Below are 10,919 nucleotides of genomic sequence, written 5' to 3'. Positions count from 1 at the left end.
GGACACTGTTGGGAAACGTTGCATGGAAAACAAAAAAATTTCCTACGCACACGCAATGATCTATCCATGGAGATGCATAGCAATGAGAGGGCAGAGTGTGTTTACGTACCCTCATAGACCGGAAGCGGAAGCGTTTGACAACGCGGTTGATGTAGTCGAACTTTCTTCGCGCTCCAGCCGATCTAGTACCGAACGCACGGCACCTCCGTGTTCTGCACACGTTTAGCTCAGTGACGTTCTCCGCCTTGTTTATCCAGCAAGATGGCGAGGAAGTAGATGAGTTCCGATAGCATGACGACGTGGTGACGGTGATGGTGATGTGATCTCCATAGGTCTTCGCCTAAGCACTATGAAAATATGACTGAGGGAGTAAACGATGGACGGGGGCGCCACACACGGCTAAGACAATGTTGTGTCCTTGTGTGGCGCCCCTCCCCATGTATATATAGGTGGGAGGGGGGAGGCAGCCCCTAGGGCACCCGAAGAGACCTGGCGGCAGCCCTAGGGCTGCTGCCTTGCCATGCACCCCCTTTTTCCTTATTTGGACATGAGGGGGAAAGGAAAGGGAGATGTGTGCCTTAGGGTGCCTCCCTTGTCGGCTTCCTGGGAACGGGGGTCCCCAGGCATGCCTGCCTGCGGCCCGCGGCATGGCTAAGCTAGCAAGCCGTACGACCCACCTTCATCCACAAGGCATCCAACACCCTCGCGAGGCGGACGACACAAGACCTCCTCTGGAGCGGCCTAGTCAGGCAGGCTCACGAGGAGCGGAGATATCAAGGCGAGGCGAACCTCACGAGGCTCTCGTGATGTGAGCCATGACGATCGACACCAGGCGGGCGCCAGCACGCACATCGTCCTTGTTTCCTCTTTGGTTCTAAGGAAACCAGTGCAGGCGAGGAGTACCGAGGCATCAGGCAAAGGTTGCCATTTTGGTGCAACAAGACCAAGACCAGAAGGACGGCAAGATGGAGGTCATCGTCGAGCCCAAGACGGCGTCACCACCAGAGCCTTTGGTAGGCGAAAACCACTTTTGTCAGGATAGCTTGTACTAGCTGTCCCCCTTCAAATTTGCCCGCCATTGTTGGCTTCCTTCCCGCTCAAGATTTGGGAAGAGGACCAGGGCCTCTATAAGTAGGCCTAGCCACCACCATAGGCAAGGGAAGGAGATCTTAGATCACTCTCACCCACACAAGTTAGCCAAGCACAAGAACACCTCAACCTCAGGAGGCTGTTCTTCCCATTGTATTGTTCATCATCAGCCCAAGAGGCAATCCACCACCACCACACTAGAGTAGGGTATTACACCACAACGGTGGCCCAAACCAGTATAAATCTTGTGTCTTTCCATGTTGCGAATTCGTCGAGTTCGTTTGCGAGATCTTAGCGAGTTAGGGCGTAGATCGGTGGGAGGAAAAGACTTCGCGCGCACCCGAGTGTTCGAACCTTAAGGGTTTGCCGGAACCCCACATCCGACATTTGGCGCGCCATGTAGGGCTCCGTCGCTCCATCGTCTCCATGGCGGACGCTCGCCGTGCTCGAGCTGAGCGTCGGGCTGCCCTCACCGTCCGTGTCGCTCAGACGGCTCCCATCGGTGGGCCACCACGTCGTTCTCCGTCTCCCGCCGCCAACGCTGCCACCAGCCCGGTGGGGAACTAGCAGCAAGCGTCTTCGCTGCATCCTTCGGTGCGGCAAGACGGCCGCACCGCCACTCCATCGCTGGCCCCAGCTGTCTCTTCGTCTCATGCACACCGCGCTCCCATGGAGGCGCGGGCCGCACTCATCGCTGCAAACAAGCTCCTGCACTACCGCCCAGTCGACGACCTCTACGAGGAGGGGCTTGACCGCGTCGCCGAGCTCGTTCGCGCCGCAGGGGGCTCCCCGGCGCCGGCCCTCTCTCGGCCTCACCCTCAGCCAGCCACGGGCGACGAGGCCCGAGGCGCGCCTCGACCACCCCAGCCCAAAGAAGACGCCTTGGCACCAAGGCATGCGGCCCCGTGGTGGGATCCGCCATGACCAGTGCCCGCGCACGAAGAGAGAAGCTTCCAAGAAATCCCAAGGCCGCGAGAAGCTACACCCGCACTTCCCGCGCCACCTCGTTAAGACCGTGCGCCGCCGGCAGCGGCCCCGCGCGGACCTCGACAAGACCAAGCTCCACCTCTGAGGCGGGCCCTAGTAACCAAGGCCGGCTGCCGTGCCTTCACCTCCGAGCTGCGCAGCGTCGCCTGGCCAGGCAAGTTCAAGCCGGATATGCCTCCTCGCTACGACGGCACCGCCGACCCCGCGGAGTTCCTGCAGCTCTATGAGTTGAGCATCGAAGCAGCCAACGGCGACAAGAAAGTCATGGCAAACTATTTTCCCATGGCTCTCAAGGATGGGGCCCGCACCTGGCTCCTGAACCTGCAGCACGAAGCGATCTCCTCCTGGGACGAGATGCGCGACCGCTTTGTCGCCAACTTCCAGGGCACTCGTGACCGCCCACCGGCCACGACCGACCTGCGCCGCATCAAGCAACAACCAGGGGAGACCCTCCAGAAGTACATCCAGCGCTTCAATAGCACCCGCCTCAAGATCCCCAAGGTCACGGATGAGGCCATCATCTCCGCATTCTCCGACGGCGTCCGTGACGTCAAAATGAAGGAAGAGCTTGCCATCCACGAGGAGCTCTGCACGTCTCAGGAGCTGTTCAACCTGGCGACCAAGTGCACGAGAGCTGAGGAGGGGCGCCTTTCCCTCCTTGAGCTGCCAGCCGCAGGCACAGAGGAGAAGAAAGCCAAGGCCAAGGACGTGAAGTGGAAGGAAGCGGTAGTGCAAGCTGCGGAGCCCGACACCAGACGGGGCATAGATCAGCCCGAGTCATCCAAGAACAGCCGACCGTTATGCGCCTTCCACAACCTGAACACCCACAACACCAGCAACTGCCAAGAGCTCTGAGCCCTACGCGAGGGACGCTACGGTCGACGCCCCGAGCGCAACGACAGGGGCTACGATCGTGGAGGAGGACGAGGAGGCGGACGCTGGGACAAACATGGCCCGCGCCAGGAATGGCGCGACATGCCTTGTGAGGACCGCTTGTAGGACCATCCTCACGAGGGGCCCTGGAGGGACCAGCCTCGTGAGGATGGCCCCCAAGGCAACGCCGGTCTTCCTCCACTTCCACCAAGAAGGAATGACGTCCATCATCATAATGAGGGGGCTGGGGGCTTCTAGGAGCCACATGCAATCGCCTGCATCTTGGGCGGCGCCCAGGCCCTAGCCTGTCAGCGCATCTTCAAATGGTTCGCTCGCCAGGTGAACGTGGCGCTCCCCAAGCTTGAGGCCATGCGCCCGCTCAAGTGGTCCCAGTGCGCCATCGTTTTCGACTCGGCAGATCAGCTCAAGTGCGCGGCCACCGCTGGCGTCCTCCCGATGTTGTGTTCCCCAGCCATCAGCAATGTGCAGGTTACCAAGACTCTCATCGACGGTAGTGCAGGGCTCAACGTCCTGTCCGTCGACACCTTCGACAACCTCCAAGTGCCATATGACCAGCTCCAGCCTACCAAACCTTTCTCAGGAGTGACTGACGGCTCCACCACACCGATAGGGCAGGTCCGCCTGCCTGTCACCTTCGGCACACGCGACAACTATCGCACCGAGCTCATCGACTTTGACGTCGCGCACATCCGCCTGCCGTACAATGCCATCCTCGGGTATTCGGCCCTGGCAAAGTTCATGGCAGTCACCCACCACGGCTACAACGTCCTCAAGATGCCTAGAAGTGGCCGGGTCATCACGGTCCCGTGTGAAGAAAGGGATGTGGTGTGCTCCCTCGAGCGCGCCTTCCAAGCTGCAGCAATCTACGACCCCGACAGCAGAAGTGAGGGCCCTCCGAAGGCCATCCCCAAGAAGAAGCAGTTGCGCCGTGCAGGACCTCAGGAGGATGGCGTCGCAGCGGGAGCCTCATCAGGATTAGTGTTCGTCCTAGGGGCGCCTCCCTCCATCGTGTAGGAAGGCATGCCCAGCGCCCTCCTCGGGCAGGGCTCGGGGGCTCTCTTCTGGAGGGCCTCAGGCCTTGCCAACCTCATGAGGGAGGTGCTTGGGCGCAACTTGGAGGCATGCCACGTGACATGTTTTCCTCAGGAAGACGCAGGGCAAGGGGTGCCCACCACTCAGGAGTTCATCGCCAAGACCACATAGGAACTGCAAGACGCAAGAGCCACACGCGGCGATAGCCGCTCATAGGGCGCGGCTCACCACCCAGGCGAGGGTGCTGAGCTACGTGTCTGCATCAACGTCCTTGGGCTCAACAGGGCCGCGTCTCAGGAGCGCTTCTGGCCTTCGCGTGTGGGCCGTTGCGAGGGCCCGCCACACATCTACGTTCGCATGCCCCTCGGCTTGCCGAGCGTGGCGTCGGCCTATCAGCGTGCCGTGTGGCGTGACCTGGTGGCTAAAGAGGCTAGGCACCGCGTCGTCCTAGAGGGAATGGAGACGGTCTTCGGGAAGCCTCCTGAGCCCCCAGAGCCTCCTGAGGCTCAGGGCTCCGGTGGCTCATGAGGAGTCCTTTCTCCGACGCATGCCTTCAGCTACACCAACTCTGCTTCATCTACAGAACCAGGTGACATCTTCCAAGCTCGTTAAGCTGGGAGCGCCCCTTGGGCTGCATTATTCCGAGGCCGTGTGGGTCCGTCCCTACGACATGTATCCCATTTTGTTATGTCTTTAGCTTACCTTGCTGGGGGCGCCCCTCTGGCCGCATCATCCCCAAGCCGCTCGGGCCGGACCCAGTGGCATGTATCTTCCTGCATTTACCCAAGCTGATTTGCCTTCCCTGCTTAACTTGCCTATGGTTATCGCCTGCTCAATTGCCACCCGCCGCGGATACATTCACCCCGTGCAATTCGCTTGCGCGTTAAAAGGGGGGATACTGAGCATCACGACTCAGGAGCTCTTACTTGCCCTCCAGCCCTCACCGCCTGGCCTTGACCACAGCATCGCGACCTAGCATACCAGCGGCGGCTGAGCTCGCTCGAGGGCCGGGACCTGAGGACCTAGAGTGCTTGCACCTGACCGCCTTGCAGGAACACACAGTCACCAAGACTCAAGACCAGGCGCAACCCGCCTTGAGGTAGGGCCTCGTGAGTCCCGCGCTCGCTCACGAGTGCCCAGATACACCTCGCAGCCCCGCCGTGCAAGCCACATGTCAGGGCGGGGCTATACATGCCCCACGGGCTCCTCCCAGAGGGGGGACCCCATCCCACGCACAAGTGGAAGCACCATGCTCTGCGCTGGCCGTCGGCACTGCCGAGGAGCGGCTATGCCCGTGCACAAGTGGAAGCACTATGCTCCGCGCTGGTGATAAACAACTGAGGGTGGCCCCACGGTTGTACCAACCTCAGGGAGCCCAAAGCTCAGCATCCGGCCTCACCGCAACGCCTCCCTTCGGGAGAGCCGCGTGAGGGGGCTAGGCACGGGGGCTACGCTCGGGCCACACCCAAGCGCACGCCACCCATCCAGGTCTCCCGGACCTGGGCATCGCGCGCCCCTCCCGAGGCCTCGGCGAGGGCAGGTATGGAAATTGTTTGCGCGTCAAGGGGGACTCCTGAGCATTGTGACTCAGGAGCCTAACTGGTCATGTAGCCCCTCACTCCTTGGTCCGTCCTGGTCTTCGGTCGGCCCAATGGCGGTTGAGGTATGCGTGGGGCTGGGCCCTGCCGACATAGAACATCAGCCTATCCTCGCAAACTCTCCCTATAAGCTGTTTGTATGTCAAGGGGGACTCCTGAGCATCGCGACTCAGGAGCCTAACTGGTCACGTAGCCCCTCACTCCTTGGTTCATCCTAGTTTCCGGTCGGCCCAATGGCGGTTGAGGTATGCGCGGGGTTGGGTTCTACCGATGCAGAACGCAACACAAATAGGAAGGAAATCGCAAAATCTCGAAGCAAATATTACAAACATATTGTCCTTGCACGTTGTCCTCACGATACCAAATGAAAAGTCTAAACGCCTCCCCGAGGCCTAATGCATGTTTCAAGAACGACACAGGAGAGTAGCTGCAGGTCACCCCTGGACGCCGCCATCACCTGCAGAAGGCGCCACTTTGTGAGCAACGTTGTCTTCGCCTTCACCACCAGCTGCAGGATCGGCAACATCGCCGGACAGAGGAGCGGAGACGAAGCCGCGGAACTTCTCCAACAAGGCCTCCACCTGACCTTGTACAGTTGCGGCGGCAACCTCGTAGTGGTCTTCAGCCACAGGCTCCAGCAGCTCATCAAGGCAAGCGTCGGGGTCGCGAAGGTGTAGGTGGCTGAAGACGCGAGTCAATGCAGCTGAAGACAGGACGCGAGCTTCTGCCTCCGCCATTGGACCAACGGCATCAACGACTTCCTCGAGCGCCTGCACCAAGAGAGGAAGCAGCTGGGCGGGGCCATCCTCGTCGGTGGCCGGCGATTTCTGCCGGCCGTGCTCGTAAAACGTCTTCAGCGCCTTGCGGGACCTCTTCTCAAGATCGGCAAAGTCCGCACGGTCTTCGGTCAGGACTCGCACCTTGGCATCGAGCTCAGCCTCCCTTGCCTTCGCCTCCTGCTCCAGCTCTTCCAGTCGGCTGTGCTTGGCGGCCTGCGTCCGCCCCAACTCGCCAGCTTGGCATCATGGTTCTTGATGGCGTCCTCCCGGCCTTCATTTCCTCTTCCTTCACTTGGTGGCAGCGTGCTTCTTCGGCGAGCCTGGTGCGCAGGCCCAGCAATTCGTCCTCCAGCGCCTGGCAGTGGTCGCGAGCAACCTCGTCGTCTTTCAACACCATCTCACGACTGGCTGCGGCGTTGGCGGCACTCTGCTTCTCCTTCTTAGAAGCCGCAGCGGCCAGGCCCAGCGCCGCGCAAACCGCCAAGTCGGAATGGAGCCAGCCTAAAGCCAACTCCAGACGCCTGACCACAAGGCGTGGGTCTGCGCCTAGGAGATCCACCTGCAGCTGGGTCATCTCTGAGAGAGCACGTTCAGAGTAGCAGTAGGGGGCAGAAGAACCTGGAAGTGGAGGTGCAGAAGTGGGAGGAGGTGACATCATCACCAGTACCTGGGAGACCGCGACCTCCAGAGCAGCTGGGACCTCGTCAGCCGCGCCAGGCGCCGGCACTTCCGGAGCTAGCAGGGCCATGGGGGCTGGTTCCATGTGGCGATGCTCCTCTTGGCCCCGCGAGGACGACTGGGCTGGGGAGATGCGGGCATTGCTCCCACCTTTTCCTGAGGAAGGAGGCACGGACGCCGCATCCTCCTTCAGCTTCTTCACGAAGGACGTCGGCCTGACCAACCAAGGGCCAGCATCAGGAAATGAAGAGTGCAAACAGGGACAAGGCGAAGCTTGAGACACTTACTGATCCACCGCGACATACTTCCGCTTAGGAAGCCTGAACCCTGACAGCATCGGGGCAGAGACGGCATCGCAAGGCACCAACGACGACCTACCCCTCGTCGGGATGGGGGGCTGCTCCCTCTCCCTTTGGCGGGCGTCGGCCTCGGCATCGTCAGGAAGGGCGCGGAGGATCTCGGCCTTGCTTAGAGGGGAAGTCTCTCCCACCTCTTCCAGAGTCTTCTCCGGGTCCACCTCCTCTTCCCCCTCCCTGCGGGGCTCGCCAGAAGACACCTCCACTGGTTCTGGTGCCGCGGGGGCTCCTAGGAGCACTGGCGGCACCGGCCCACGCGCATCAAAGGTCAGCCTGGAGGTGACAAATTCCTCCCGATCCTTGCGCTGGAACTGGGGGACGAAGGCGCTTGGTGGGTACTACTGGTTGTCCCCAACTATGAGGTGCAGGACAGCAGCCAATTCATTGTCAGGCAGGGCCCCTGGCCTCAGGCAGGTCATGTTCCCCTCTTCTTCAAGCTCCCACAAGGGGCGTGCACACGCCTGGAGTGGAGCAACTCGCAGGGTCAAGAACTCCCTCAGAAGCATGACCGCCGTCACCTTTGCTGCCCTTGTGTTGCCCAGTTTTAGGTCGGTCACCATCTGCCCCAACACTAACGAGGCCCACTCATCAGCAAGCTCCGCCCTGGGCCATCCCCCGTGGAAAGAGGGCGCCGCCGTGGGCAACGCTAGACGCGGATCGGCGCACTTGGTGTTCATCATGACCCATTTGGATCGAATGTTGTCGGCCCTCTTCTCGGTGCTCGAGATCGAATTGGCCTTGCCGGATGCTGACACGGAGGAAGAAGAAGTGGCGTAGGAGCGCCACGTACGGCATCACGCCCAGGTACGCCTCACAGTAGTAGGCGAAGATGGAAAGGAGGAGGACAGAGTTGGGATGGAGATGTAACACCTGCAGCTCGTAGTGGTCGAGGACTTCGTAAAAGAAATCGGGGAAGGGAGGAACCAACCCGACGGTGATGCTGCTCGAGAAGAAGGGGAAGAAGGTGCTTTCCTCGGGCTCCAGCGCGTCGGAGGCAAGTCGGAGCTCGGTCTTCCCCCACTCATTGCTCTCACCCGCCGTCAGCAGGCGCACGGAGGCGAGGCTCTTCTCCATGACGGTGGGCGCCTCAAGGGCCGGCTCGTACCAAGCCAGCATTGAGGAAGCCTTGGCCTTGCATGGCGCCATGGATCGCAGCTACGGGATGAGATTGGAGCGGATCTGGAGATAACGGTGGCAGAGAGCAAGGAAGGGGATCTGGAGCAAGGAGAGGAAGAAGAATTGAAGGAAAGTGATGCCTGCACCAGCCTTTTATCAGGTAGAGCAGTTGCCGAGGCAGTGTGGGGAAGTGGAGACGCTCGCGTCCAATCAACCGCCACGCGTCAACCGAGATTGCAGGCTTTTGGGGCCCGCGGTGCTCCGTACTTGGCCCTTGGCTTCGCCGCGAAGCCAAGCCCGAGCGCACCTTGGGCCCGGGGGCTACTGTCGGCATCCTGGGAACGGGGGTCCCCAGGCTTGCCTGCCTGCGGCCCGTGGCGTGGCTAAGCTAGCAGGTCGTACGGCCCACCTTCATCGATAAGGCATCCAAGACCCCCGCGAGGGGCCAAGCCTCGCGAGGCGGACGACACAAGACCTCCTCTGGAGCGGCCTAGTCAGGCAGGCTCATGAGGAGCGGAGATATCAAGGCGAGGCGAACCTCATGAGGCTCTCGTGACATGAGCCATGACGATCGACACAAGATGGGCGCCAGCACGCACATCGTCCTTGTTTCCTCTTTGGTGCTAAGGAAACCAGCGCAGGCGAGGAGTACCGAGGCATCAGGCAAATGTTGCCATTTTGGTGCAACAGGACCAAGACTAGAAGGACAGAAAGATGGAGGTCATCATGGAGCGCAAGACGGCATCACCACCAGAGCCTTTGGCAGGCGAAGACCACTTTTATCAGGATAGCTTGTACTAGTTGTCCCCCTTCAAATTTGCCCGCCATTATTGGCTCCCTTCCTGCTCAAGATTTGGGAAGAGGACCAGGGCCTCTATACGTAGGCCTAGCCACTACCATAGGCAAGGGGAGGAGATCTTAGATCACTCTCACCCACACAAGTTAGCCAAGCACAAGAACACCTCAACCTCAGGAGGCTGTTCTTCCCATTGTATTGTTCATCATCAGCCCAAGAGGCAATCCACCACCACCACACTGGAGTAGGGTATTACACCACAACGGTGGCCCGAACCAGTATAAATCTTGTCTCTTTCTATGTTGCGAGTTCGTAGAGTTCGTCCGCGAGATCTTAGCGAGTTAGGGCATAGATCGGTGGGAGGAAAAGACTTTGCACGCACCCTAGTGTTCGAACCTTAAGGGTTTGCCGGAACCCCACATCCGACATCCCCTTTCTTCCCTCCCTCCTTTGGTGCGTGGGCAGGGGTTAGAGGGGAGCATCAGCCCCTTGTGGGCTGGTGTGCTCTTTCCCTTTTGGCCCATAAGGCCCAAAAAACTACCGGGGCTGCCCGGAACCCCTTCCGGTGACCCGATAAGTACCCGGTAACACCCGAAACACTTCTAGTGTCCAAATACCATCATCCTATATATCAATCTTTACCTCTCGACCATTTAGAGACTCCTCGTGATGTTCGTGATCTCATTTGGGACTCTGAACAACATTCGGTAACCAAATCACATAACTCATATAAAACTATATCGTCATTGAACGTTCAACGTGCGGACCCTACGGGTTCGAGTACTATGTATACATGACCGAGACACCTCTCCGGTCAATAACCAATAGCGGAACCTGGATGCCCATATTGGCTCTACATATTCTATGAAGATCTTTATCGGTTGAACTGTTATGACAACATACGTAATTCCCTTTATCCATCAGTATGTTACTTGCCCGAGATTTGATTGTCGGTATCTTCATACCTAGTTCAATCTCGTTACTAGCAAGTCTCTTTACTCGTTCTGTAATACATCACCTCGTAACTAACTTCTTAGTCATGTGTATTACCGAGCGGGCCCAAAGATACCTCTCTGATACTCAGAGTGACAAATCCTAATCTTGATCTATGCCAACTCAACAAACACCTTCGGAGATACCTGTAGAGCATATTTATGATCACCCAATTACGTTGTGACATTTGACAGCACAAAAGGCATTCCTCTGGTATTAGAGAGTTGCATAATCTCATAGGCAAAGGAATATGTATTTGACATGAAGAAAGCAATAGCAATAAACTGAATGATCATTATGCTAACCTAATGGATGGGTCTTGTCCATCACACCATTCTCCTAATGATGTAATCCCATTATCAAATGACAACACATGTCTATGGTTAGGAAACCTCAGCCATCTTTGATCTACGAGCTAGTCTAGTAGAGGCTTAATAGGGACATGGTATTTGTTTATGTATTCACATGTATTTAGGTTTCCGACCAATACAATTCTAGCATGAATAATAAACCTTCATCATGAATAAGGAAATATAAAATAAAAACTTCATTATTGCCTCTAGGGCATATTTCCTTCAGTCTCCCACTTGCACTAGAGTCA

The sequence above is a fragment of the Triticum aestivum genome, chromosome 5A, assembly GCF_018294505.1.
Source record: "Triticum aestivum cultivar Chinese Spring chromosome 5A, IWGSC CS RefSeq v2.1, whole genome shotgun sequence".
In the NCBI taxonomy this organism is placed as follows: domain Eukaryota; kingdom Viridiplantae; phylum Streptophyta; class Magnoliopsida; order Poales; family Poaceae; genus Triticum; species Triticum aestivum.
Note: the sequence above shows the minus strand (reverse complement) of the source record.